General features: G+C 36.2%; 1 long non-coding RNA gene across 1 annotated transcript; it reads right to left on the bottom strand.

The window, feature by feature from the left end:
• Window positions 1-1,293: 1,293 nt before the first annotated feature.
• On the bottom strand, window positions 1,294-9,667 carry LOC121110303. Its single transcript, XR_005858693.1, has 3 exons — window positions 9,525-9,667; window positions 7,698-7,889; window positions 1,294-1,687 (listed from the first exon to the last, which is right to left on the bottom strand). It is a non-coding gene; the product is annotated as an uncharacterized LOC121110303 (long non-coding RNA).
• Window positions 9,668-13,651: the final 3,984 nt, after the last annotated feature.

Raw genomic sequence — 13,651 nt, 5'->3', positions numbered from 1 at the left:
GACATAGTAATAAAAGTATAGGTCTTTTCAAGAGCACAATAAAGTGGCATTGTGTATTTTAGATGGTTATCAGAAATCTTTCATTATCTTCTAATCTATTCTCCTTGACAATGTGTGTAATTTAGGGAAATCAGTATTAGTAGTTAACATTCTGAAATTCACAAAACTCGTATTTTTGTATCTAAACTAAAAATGTATCCCTTGTCAACTGGGAGTTTTCTGCTCAAATTAATAGTTTAATGAAGACTAATAAGATAAAGACAAGCCGAAGAAAGTCTTATCTTCTTCTCTCTTCAGATGAGTTGTGACACATAAACCACACTTGTTGGCAAGATATAGGCCCCAGTCTCTCTTTCATCAAGGTACACAAGTCCTTTCTTTCCCATCATCCAGCTTAGTCTGATGGGATTCTAGTGGGCTGAAAATGTAACCAATTACTCCGAATGCTCATCCCTAACATATCTTTGATGATAGCTTCTTTCTCCTCCTGAAGACAACTGGTCTGGCATTTATAACTAATTATAATTATATTCATTCTTCATATCAAATTTTCTGAAAGTAGTTTAATATTCACAAAGAAAAATAGGCTGGCAGTAACAGAATGAATGGAAAAACAGATTTCTCTCAAGTTTTAGTAGGCATGTATTTTCCAGGCAGTTTCTGTATCTTTTGGTTCCCTCCGTAGCCAGAAGAGAGAGATAAGCCACTGTTGAGGTAACTGAGCAGAAACTTACCTTAATGATTTGGACTCACATTTTGGAGGTGTTTTTCTCATTCACAGTACAGAAAATTTCACCCAGTCAGCCACCTTTCCATAATTAAACTTATGTGGTGGCAAGACCCACTGTCTGCACTTCTAAATTCTTTCTTGTGAACTTTCATTTTTATAAAAAAACATATCTTTTGCTCAGATGCCCTGAATTATGATTTAAAGGGCAGGGAAATACATTCAAGAATTCATCTGTTTTGAATTTCACTGCACAGTGATATTTGTTCATACAACTATTTTTACTCTATTCTCTGCTTATAAACAATGACAGAAAATTCTAATATAATAATTGCAAGACCTGAGTCTTAACTGCTTTTCAGTGTTTTAAGCCAGAACAATTTTTTCCCCTACATCCAATAAAGATTCAGTGGTGTTGAGCCTGTATTCATTATATCAGAAATAAATTAGTAGTCTGTCAAAGTGATAGAAATAAAATTATTTACTTTTTTTTTTCCAATGGACAAACCAGATGGCCAAAAAATAAAAATAATAAATAAATAAATAAAAATTCTGTCAGGGTTCTTTCTAGTCATTGAGAATAACCATTCTGCTGATATTTTGTCAAAACATCCAATTTAAGATGTCTCCTAGGAATAACTGATGAATTGTGACTGAACTGTTTGTTTCACTCTTGAAGGACAGCATTTATAACTGCTTTTTAGCATCATTTTATCATAATTGTGTCATATTGCATTCATTACAGTTTATCAGAGTTTTTCAGTCACTGTTTTGCATGTGTGCAGTTAATATCCTCAGTCCAAGCTGCAGCTCACATAGCTCCCAATGGTCTCCAAAAGACTTCAGTGCTGTCCACTTGGAAGCCTGGACCTTGCCAAGGTTCTTTCTGAATGGACCCCAGATTCAGGTCAGAGCAGCAGATGGACATCCATGCTGTGTATCTCACTTATATTTTTTTTCCTGGAAGAAGTTAGACAAAGTGGATAGACTCTTGGGTTTAACCCTCAGATGGATTTGGGGCTAGGAAGAGTCCCTACATAGAAGAGTTGTGAATACTGTTTAATAGAGCTGGCCAAAACGTGTTCTCAAATATAGTATTATTTGAAGCACCTAAAAATTAGAGAAAAAATTAGGGACCAGGATTTGCCTGTTATAATGTTGTATCATGGACAATAAGCCCTGTGACTGCAAAGATGACTTTTCCAATCTTTACATTCTCTCTGCATTAACACTTGCTCAGTTGGGAATCACCTCCATTTGCTGTGGCAAGCACAGAGTAAATACTCCTATAATTTCAATTCTATAAAAGAAATATACTGCTGCAGAAAGTGCATTTCCATAGGATAACTGCATTTCTCCACTAGATGAAAATGTTCTGACTACAAACCTTATATGCTGGCACATCCTAAAATCCAGAGATAAAAGTCATTCTGTAAAAGACAAGTGTTATTCTTATTGATTATACAATTATCCAGAAATGCACCACCACAAAGTCCTACAGGTTTAATCTAAGCCCTATTGGAGGTTTATTAGTATTGCAGTCACTCTGTGATACCATCAGACTGAGTAAGCATTTAATCAGAATATCTCTTCTCACAGCAGCCAGTGATCCATCAGGGTAGCTCTGTGAGTGTGTATGTAAGTGTGAAATATATCTCCTTTGGTTAAGGAGACCAAATGTTGCTCTTGGATATATGCATACTTCTTCTACTAAGACCTGAATTTTTGCACATTTCTCTCAAGAGCTCTAATGAGATTGATTTTCAAGGCCTATATGCTTAAATTATTATATTACGAGCTTTCTAAGCCTCAAAGCCATCTACTGAATATGGCTGCTGGAACAGTAGCTTAAAAAAAACAGTCAGAAGTGTAATTGATCAGTTAAGTGGCGTACACAAGGACTTACTAACCCTAAGACCAAAACTTGCATCTGATATTAGAGTTGCTCTGTACATAAAGGTTCTGGAATTGCCAAACCTGACTAACTCCCTTCATAAATTGCTATACACCTGAACAAGCATAATTCATTTTGTCTTAGCCTTAATTGCAAAAGATACCCCTTTTTAAAAAAGTACTTGCACCCAACTTGCAGGGTTATTAGAAAATCTGTTGTTCTTTAAATTATTCTGCCTTAGACTGAATTTATTTCTTTCCAGAGATGAACTGGTAATGAAATCAGCAGAGTTACACTGAGTTTGGATGGCTCCCTGGGGGCTACATTGTACCAGTGTTAGTTTAGCTCAACTTCCTGCTCCTTCAATTTCAAATTAAAATTCTGGTGGTACTTTGGCATATGTGAATGTGTCTGTTGTCCTCACGGAGTCAACCTATGCATCTACAGTACTATCATTACAAATGGTTTACTGCATCAACTAGCAGGCTCTAAGTCTCACACCCATTGGAGTTGACATACCTGTGGCATGGTGGCCCTACCACCTCTGTACTGAGCCTTAATGTGGGTAACAGTAAATCTACGGTGCTTAGAGCATGTATAGCAGCTCTTCAAGGCCTGAAGGGACTAAGCAATGGATCTCTGAAGTTGCACCTGTCACTTCCCAGATTAACAGTTAGGGAGAGGACATATTTGCAAAACAAGGCAGAGTTGGCTGGTCTTAGACTCAATAAGAAGAAAAAAAAATCACTTAAACATCTTAAAACTCTTTAAAAGTTCAATTTTAGGGCTATTCTACTATTTCTGTGTTAATATTTGAACAGAGAAGAAGCCAAGGTGTCTGCTTCACTGGACTTACAGGGAAAAAGTGAAAACAGTCAAAGAGTAACAGGCACAGATCCTGAAGTTAGGATTTAGTTTGCTTGATTCTTGACTGCCTGTGCAAGTTACTATTCTCATGTCATCTCACATGGATACGAAAGGGTAATTTAATCAAATAAAAAGGGGAAAGCTGATCTTAAAATTATAAATTTTAAACTACTTAATAGTAAGTCATTTTTCTTCCCACATTTACTATTTCCACTCAATCAGGAGTTACAATCTTTCTTTTAATCCCTTACCAGTACCTATATGTAGAAAAATGTAAAACCTGAACAGTTTCTCAAGGAGGTGCCTGCTCTAGTTTTGAGTTCTGGACAACACAAGCATTTTGGTTTTCTAGAAATGAGCAGTCATGGGTGTAGATGAGCCCTTCCCACAGGATTCAGTGTTGTTACTATTTCTCCCATTGTCTGTTCAAGTTGGGCAGCAGCAGCCAACTCTTTGATTGCTTGATAAGGGACAAAGATGGCAGGTAAATATCTAAGAGTTGTTTGGGAGTGTCAGAGCAAGCACCTCAAAATCATATCAAAGTGAAGCTGTGAGTTGATTAATTCTGATTCTGCACTGAAAAAAAGATTTGCAGAGAATATGAGTTCATACCCATCATCTCCACATTCTAACTTTTAGCTTGAGGAAAGGAAGAAGTGTGTATTACTGCTGAAGCTGATAAAGTAGAGGTGCCTGTAACAATTAAGTAATCTCTTTTTTCTTTATTATTATTTTCCTACCAAATGTGCAAATTGAATTTGGCTGGAGGAGAGGAATGTTTGAAGAGGTCATTATGAGAGTTCACTTTTGCTGTAGCATTCTTGTGATGTATGCTGTTAAATCGGTTTTGCTTTATATGCAAGGAGTTCTTTTATGTCGTGCCCAGCATGAAATTCAGGAAATTCAGCACTGGACTTAGTGAAGCTCTCAGTAAGAGAAAAAGTATCATTGATGCAGAGCGGTATCAAGAACTGGAGTAAACAAGCATTAGAAACAGGCTTTAATCACTACAAACAATGAAATCCAGTTTGCACAGGCAGAAACAAAAAAACACTGGTTCCATACACAGAGGTTACTCTGGGGATAAATAAGAGAAAACAATAGCAAATGGAAGGAAAAAGGAAAAAGGAAAAGATTTACCACTGCTATATATACTGCAATAGAGGTGAGGAGTGTTTATTACTGTCAGGTTATTTGTTGACTTTTTGCTAAAAATGAAGAAAATCAAGAGGGAGACATCATTAAGGTATGGGGTGGGTAAAGGCATCATACATATGTCACATCGTAGACCAAGATTTCCTATTTAGGAAAAGAAACATTTGTAGGACTCTGACCTATAGCTAGAGTAAAACAGGGACTGAGCAGAAGTGTACAAATGAAGATCTGATGTCACACCATGATCACCCAAAATCAGCAGGTAAGAAAATCTCTGGACAAAATGAGCATTTGTTGTGGTTCCAGTCGAGACACTGGGAAAGTATTCATCACAAGGGATTCCTGATTTATCTTTAAACTTTACCTTTTAATGCTTATCTTCTTTTAAGATTTACCTGCTGTATCCATGGCAAATGTGTTCTTTGGTCATGATATCAGAAAATTGCTGTGTAACAGTGACTAGGATGAGCCACTTAACCCTTATAATGTTTGCTGCACCTCTGATCAGGTACCATTGGATTTGGATGCTTGTCTCTTAAAATGATGCAGAGTGACATGAAGGACATGAAGAAGGCACTGAAAAGGAATCCCAAACATCAAGGTAGTAATCCTGAAGATATAAGTTATTGTTGGAAAGTATTGTTGGAAAGATTCACTAAAATTAAGTGTAATGGGAACTAACTACCATCATTGGGTTCCTAATCAGGCACCAGCCACATTTCAACATAAGCCTCTCCTGGTGTTGCGTGCTTAGCATCTGGACTCCTCACCATATAGACTGCCTTGGGATGCCAGCAGCCTGGTGATTATCATAGATCTCATGGGTTGTCTCCAGTTGCTCTTACAGGTAGATTGCCTCAGAGCAAAGCAAAGGGCCATGTTCTGTGCCTTGAAGCAGCTGGGCGAAACTACCTACTGCAAAACAATGTAGGTGTCTACAAACCTCAATAGAAGGTTTTTCATTTATTTCATACATGTGATAAGTTCTGTTGAGAAGACACACTGTTTCATTGCTCAAGTTGTTCAAGAGCTCAGCAGTGAAATGCAAAAATAATAATATTTCAATAGCATACGTATTTTGGGTGGAAATATGGAATTTTCCCCAGTGTCTCAGGACTGCCAGAGAGGGGAGCTGTCCACTCCAAAATCCAATGAACTTGAGTTGTCTTACTGACAGAGGGGGACGTCTTATTTTCCACACTTTTGACTCCTGTATGTTAATCTCTGTATTTCAGGCTGCCTTCCAGATCAAAAAAAGCTTGATGCAATCTATATGTAAAATAAATGACCTTGTGATAATGCAAACATCCCAGGCTTGGGATGGGAGTGACATGGCAATCACCCATTCTCCACTGCACTTAGAGCTACCTCACTCTGAAAGAAGGACTGTAAGAGTGTGCTCCAGGCAGTTCTGAGGGAAAAAAAAGATCTATTACAGAGTGTTTGAAGAAACTTAAAGATGGGAGGAAATAATGAGCGGATTTTGTGGTCCATCTCTTTATCTTCCCACACAGAATAGATAATATTCTACTTTACTATAAAATAAAAGCACTCTTTGCTATAACATTTTAGTATACAGCTGTAAATTTGGATGAATAAAAACAAGAAGTGCATAAATAAATGTTCCATAAAAGAATAAGCTGACTATACACATTTTGTAGCAGGCTACAGCCACATATGAGCATTGCCTTAAGCTATCTCTGATGTTCTATAAGCAGAGAAGTTTTTTAGGTAATCCTATAAAATATAGCTACTGTGATTGCTTAAAAAAAAAAAAAAAAAAAAAAAGGCTATATATTTTCTTTGAAATTTTGGAATAGCCTGAAAATCGTGTATGTATGACTCAATTTTGTAAATATTGTGTCATTGGGGTATTTTGGGTATTTTAATAATATATATGTTGTTGTTTGCTTTTTTCCTTGGGAAAAATAAGTTTTTTTCTATTCCTCTACATACTTCATTCTCACTTGAACAAGAAAATACAAAGGTAGCTACAGAAGCTGTTTTAAATTTCTAGTTACTTTTTGTTTAAACATAGCTGTTCAACTAGATCAAAATAGCTCTTTTTTCCATGCTTAGTCAAGATATTATTTTTTCAAAACCTAGCTCCAAACGTTTTAACTTTTTACAAAACAGCATATAAAAACCTTGCTGATAAATACCTTTCAGTTTAGTGAAAAAAAGGTTTCAATCGCTTCCAAAGTACAGTGTTTGTAATACACCTTTTGAATACAAATGGGAACAGTTTAGATTTAGGAAATGGCAAATCACAAGGACACATGATCTCTCTAATTATTGCAAAAAAAGAAACACAATGTGAAGTGCCAGTCTGAAAAAAACAGAGACTATCTCAGAAATAACAGTCTGGTAGCCTTTCCTTGGTCACTAAATGAGAAAAACCCTGAAGAACATAAGGTATTACAGAATAAAACTTGTATAACATGAAAATATATTAATGAAAATCTATTAATATCAATACAATATTTCCATTCACAGGTGATATGAGTACTGGAAAAATGATTTCCATGCTTACCAGCTGCTAGCTTACACTATGTGTTTATTCTTGCCCCATCTTTATTAGCAAGGGAACAATCTCTGTTTTAATCTACTGCTCTCTTCCTTTTTTCTAATGTTAGATAATTGGTCATTACCTTCTGGTGAAAATGATCGAGGCTGATAAGATATTATCTGGCCTTTTAGGCCTTGTCTCGAATTTGCATGATTAACCTTTTGCCTAGGAATTTATCGCAACCTTTTCCCCTAAAACTGTGCATTCACACAATTCATTACATGCTTTACCGGTTCTCCTCTGAACCTCTATCTGCTTAGGGATACCTCAGTGGTTCTTGTTCTGTTCCCACCCATACAACTCTGCTGATAACACTAACTGCTCACGGACAGAACTCCCCAGTATGGGGCACCTCATCCCACCCTGTCTGCCCCACCGCCAAACCTCAGCTGCTCTGTGCTCCTGCCTCAGGCAGATGTAAAGATCCAATATGAGTGACTACTGTGTGCAAATACTCTTCCAGTGCTCAAAGCCTCACAGCTCACCTTGTGGGTCTGCATGAGAAAGTAAGATGAAGTTTTCCAGAGGCAGCTTGCGGTGCTCTTGACGAGGTCGCAAAGTTCAGTTTTCAGCATCCGTCAACCTTCTCTAATTCTAACTTCATCCAAATAACACAGGGCAAGAAAGTACAAGCTCTCCCAAATGCAAGTCCCAGAGTGTAATTATCCCTTAAGCCACTGAAGAAAAATATGAGGAAAACATTTTTCTTTTAAACTGCAGCTTTAAAGATGGAAAGCATTTTCAGTGCATGGAAATGTCTTTTAACCTAGCTCTGCTGGGTATAAAATGAACTTTATTTTGAGTGACAGTCTGCTATTTTCTTCTCAGAATCTTCAGTCTAACTCTATTTCATGGTGTGTCGACTCTCTATATGATTACTCCAATATTCAGGTGCAGAGAAGTAAATGTTTCATGAAAGTGATGTCCCTGTCAGTAGTGTGCATATCATCTGGCCCCCTGAGCTGTCAGTGAACAGATTGTAGAATTACCATTAGAATACAGGAGCCCATAGCTGCAGGCAGTAAATGGAGAGCCGGTAAGCATATGTCACCAGCGTGATATTTTAGCTTCGTATGAATTTGTAAAGTGGAAATAAGCCAGCAGTACCACAGCAACTGCTAACTGCTCCGACTATCCATGTTTCCACATTACACCATATGTTCACAAAATTTGCAGCAAAAGGAATAAAAACTGCTTTCCAGTTTTGTGAAATATAAATTTATGGGATGGAGTTTAAAATTTCATTAGTGTAATGTTTTAGATCTTGTGTGTTTAGCTTGATGAAATTTACTTTTTAGGATATCACAGGATTTCTATGGATGTCTACCTAGGAAATTACATCTAGCTGCCAGCAGGATAAAAACAAGGCACATCTGGTTTGGCCTCTAGGGAAGAAGGTGCTAGATACATTTGGATTTCAAAGTCAAATTATATTTTTAATCATATTCAAGATGCAGTTGGATAGCAGTCCATCCATGCGGACAGATTCAGAGTTTGGTGTTGGCTATTACTTTTATTTATTAATCTTAGTGGGTTTTTTTGTTTGGTTGGTGTTTTTTTTTTTTTTTTTTTCTCTCAGATTTCTATGGCAGTTTCAAAATGAGAAGAAAGGCCCAGGGTTAGTTAAGTACTGTTACCTTAAAAGCCAATCTTTCATTTTAAAATGTTCAGATATTCATCCAATCACAATTGTTTGTTTTCAATATTGAAGGAAAACAGAGTAATTCCACCAGGTCTTAACCAACCAGGAAAAAAGAAGGAAAAAAAAAAAAAAAAAAGATAAGCTGGTTGTGTTCCATTCTGTGGCACATTCTATTCTTCTCATTAGTAGTAACATTTATATTGAAGAAAACCTAGACATCACCCTCTAACTTTCTAGTGATAAATAGAAATTAACCAAAACCCTGGTATTTGGTGGCATACTAAATTAGAATTATGTTCTGCTGTTATTTATGTATCTCCATCTACACTGGGGTAGTGGAACAGAAAGAACCCAGCATCAAGGAACGTTATACTTTTAAGATTTACAGTGTATTTAGAACCTAAAACAAGATGGGGGATCTAGTTTGGGATCTTGAGGCCAACCAGGTCCAAACACTTTTCCAAGGATGTGACTTCAGATACTCTGACACAATTTTACTACTAAAGCATGAGATAAATTTTCTTTCTACTGTGCTCTGCCACAGAACATTGTCCTTTGGTTGCTCACACCCAGTTGTAATATGCAATTACTCATCACCCTAACAGGTAACATCAGAACAACTGTAATTTTGAATAACAACCAATTAATAAACATACATATATTTTCTTACCTGAAACTGGATAAAAAGAAATAGTGACACCAGAGAACTTTCAATCTTTTTAGCTGACAATGTCATACCCCACAGGGACACATAACACATACAAAGAAAAATAGAAATGTGTTTAATTATTCCTTTTACGGCCTTGGTCAAAATATAACATTAAAAAAAAAAAAAAAAAAAAAAAAAAAGGCAGTCAAAATTCATGACCTTTTGAGCATCATAGAAGAGCCATTTATTTAATAAAACATTTGGGCAAGTTCAGATTTTGTTTCTTGGAGATGAAAAAAACATACAGATCTGTGTTCTGATTTATTGGCTAGCTGAGTTAATTTGTTCTCTCTATGTGATTATTGCTATGCTGTTTGGTGGCCCTCATTTGGAATTGTAAATCTAATTAATTTTATGGACACCTAGGGCTTTTCCATGAGTGTTTTTATATTGTTCGAGAATAGATAAATAAATGTATAATAATAAAACAAAGCTAGTGTGAGATTACAAACAAGAGAAAGCAAATGACTAGAAAGATGAAACAGCAAACGAAACAAAATCCTCAATCATTGCTTGCCCTGTGGAGGAATATTCTTATTGAAATCTGGATCTTCTTCTGTGTTATTTATTTATTTTTTTAGGTATTATTTTCTTTGTTTGGATATGTGTGTGTGTGTGCACATACTCAGGTCCATGATCTATGATTGCACCACATTTCAAGGTTCTACTCAATGGCACTGTGAAAAATCACCAGTGTACCAACTGCATACTTGCTTGCTTTCAGCAATTTTCTTGGTTACAATCAGACAAAGAGAACTGCTGACCTTTATTAACCTCACCTTTTCCAAACTGAAGGCTTTCTGCACGTCAGTGTAGGTAGAGGGTAACTGTTCACATACCATGGCTGAGAAATTGATGGATCGAATTTTGATGAAAATAACTGAACGGCCACTTTTCAGTATTAGGATAGTTTACCCCTTCTCAATTCATAATGGTTGTATAAATGAATATACCAGATATCATGATCCTACCTTAGAATACAGAAACTAATGACATGAATCATCACCTATAAATATCTATATCATATAGACAATAAATTGTGTGTATTTCTATGTGGTTTCTTCTTGGCTACAGTTTCAAAGAAAGTAACAGCTACATTGACTACAATTTCAAAAACATAGCTGTTCTTTTCTTGTTCTTTCTGGGCAAATCAGAGTAAATTTATGGTGATTTTAGTTAAAGGGCATGTAGTCCTTCTAACTTCCTGCCATTTGGCAAGAAAATCATCCACTCAAAAGATCAGGTAATACAGGAGTAGGCCACTGTGTTCCACTCTATATTTGCAATGAAACTTTAACATAGAAAGGTAATTTTTCAATGTGTTAGCGAGCATGAAGGAAATTCTCTATAAAATCTGTATTTTTAATATAAAAATATTTTGCTATTCCTACATCTTTATGCAACTTGGTTTTACAAAGGCTGATTTGTGAGATCTTTTCAATATTTTTGAGCGTGTGCATACATACACTTAAGGTAAGGACACACAAGGTGCTTTTGCTTTTTGTATCACCTGCTAGTATTTGAAGTATTCATGACAGACATTACACAAAACTCTGGCTACTGTTGTTTTATTACTTGGTAAGCCAACAGTTGTCATCAATACGAATAGAGACAATAACATACCAGTCTCAAAGGAGTCTGTTTCTACACAATTCTAGTTCAAAATATGACCTCTCTGATATGTTTTTCTCTGTACAGATAATTACTATGTAAAGAGCAGAGAAATCTTGACAATATTTTAGATCAACCTGACAATAGCCACTTGTAGCATTACATTATCTTGACACATTTCTATTGCTTTCTTCCTTTTTAGATGTTTTATCCATACTAAGATTATAATCTGTACTGGGTTAAAGCTCATAGCACTCAAACTTCAATTTTGTTAAATATGAATGTGATGATTTTTTTTTTTTAACCAGAATGTTTGGAGTGGAATTCTTTTTTTCTTGCTGAAACAGAGTTAATGTTTTTCACTGAGAGATTCAATTTGCAAATTCTTTCATTAGTTCAAAATGCAAACTGTGATTTTCTTTTTTGTATCAGAATAATTTTCATTCATCTATATTTAGTTTACTTTAAATAAAAATCCACCCCATACTGTTTTTAGGAGAGATGTATGTATCTTTTGGATGTATCTGTATCTTATGTTTGCTTTTAGTTTTCATTGCTCTGGTCTGTTAGTAATAGGGAATAAATTATACTAATTTCCCTATGCTGAGTCTGTTTTGACTGTGATGGTAAGTAGTGAGTGATGTCCCTGTCCTTATCTCAGCTCTTGAGCCCTTTTCCATCATATTTTCTTCCCCTCTTCTTTTGAGGAGGGACAGTGACAGAGTGATGCGATGGAGTTGAGCTGCCTATCAGAGTGAAACCACCACAGTCTTGAACCAAGTAATAAACTCAGGAATACTCTTTCAGAGTAGGTTAAGTCTTCTGCAGAAGAGAACATGAAGGGTGGGGCAGCCACCAGAAGGTGCTTGGGTTTGTATATCTGCAGAACCAGGATGGACAGTATACTGTAGAACCCATCTGCCCTGCAGTGAGAGCAGATTTCAGGCAGCTCATCCTGTGGAAAGCTGGGCTACGTTGTCCCAAAACAGCATAGATAGTAAGGACAAATCTATTCTATATTTTTCAACTTGCTCTGAGCTGAACTTGCAACCCCGGCCAGGGTAAGAAAACAGACTTTCATTTGAATTCCAGGAAAGAAATGCCTCTGTGGGGGTGAATCTTCTATGGACCATCTCCTGCTAAACTAGGATCTTCCTGAAAGCATCAGAACAGAGCAGAACATGGACAAACGAATACAAGTCACATTCTCTGCAGTGTTTGCTAAGTGTTGATTGAGATGCTCCTGAAACCAGGTCACTCCTGTGACTCTGGCATCACTGAGACTTTGGTGCTTCAGCTGGAGGGCTGCTCTGTTCCCAGAAAACCTGGAACAGAATCCCAACTAACAGAAGAAAGAAGAGATCAGTAGACATCTTTCTTCAACATCCAGAAATGAATATAAAATTACGGGAGGAAAAAAAAAAAGAAAAAAAAAAGACTATGATGCATAGGATGAGTGCTTTTTCTTTTTTTTCCTTTTTTTTTCTTTTTCTTTTTCTCCTTTTTTCTTTTTTCTTTTTTTTTTCTCTTTTGTTCTTTCTTCTTCTTTTCCTTTATTGTTTTTTTTTATTTTTATGTCTTTTTTTCTTTCTCTTTCTTCTTCCCTTCCCTTCCCTTCCCTTCCCTTCCCTTCCCTTCCCTTCCCTTCCCTTCCCTTCCCTTCCCTTCCCTTCCCTTCCTTCTCTCTTCTCTCTTTTCTTTTTCTTTCTTTCATTCTCTCTTTTTCTTTCTTTCCTTTGCTCTTTCTTTCTTTCTTTTCTTTTTCTTTTATTTTCTTTCCTTCTTTCTCTCTCTTTCTCTCTCTGTCTATTTATTTTTAAACTCTAGCACTTTTCCAAGGCAAACTTGAGCTTAACCCTGTGCTGGTTTTTAATTACACCAGTACAAATAATAATAAAAAAACCTTTGCAAACATCTGTTTCTGTTTGTGTTTGTATACATTATAAAGCAAAACTTTAAAAAAGAAATATGTAGAAGAATTTGCTACCCAGGCTGAGGCCTCATTTGCCAAGTTCTATCTGGGATCTAATCCTATGGCTGTGTAATAAATCCTGAAAATGATGTTTATACTGGAAATGCTGACAGAACTTTTGCCATAATTACAGCATGTTACTATAAATACATGTCTGTGCAGCGTACACATGTAACTTATCCACATGCATATGCTGTATGCAGTGCTTTTATTACTCATGAGGCATTTCATGTTTCACATTTTTTTCAGAAGTAGAAATATTGCAGCCCTGAACGCATTCTAACAGTGACAATAATAAAATTATTGCTATATTTGTTGTGACAGCTCCACACAGCTGTCACCTTTGATGATAATGTATTGATACAGACATTGCATGAATGAGCGATTGGCCGACACAAATTGCAGAAGATAAACCTGCACCAGCAGGAGTTTTGCTTTAATTAAGAAAAGGATTATAGGTGAGAAAAAGTAAATGTCTGGGTGACAGAAATATCTCAATGACACT

The sequence above is a fragment of the Gallus gallus genome, chromosome 3, assembly GCF_016699485.2.
Source record: "Gallus gallus isolate bGalGal1 chromosome 3, bGalGal1.mat.broiler.GRCg7b, whole genome shotgun sequence".
Lineage (NCBI taxonomy): Eukaryota > Metazoa > Chordata > Aves > Galliformes > Phasianidae > Gallus > Gallus gallus.
The sequence above is the reverse complement of the archived record's forward strand: the minus strand, read 5'-3'. Positions and strand labels throughout refer to the sequence as shown.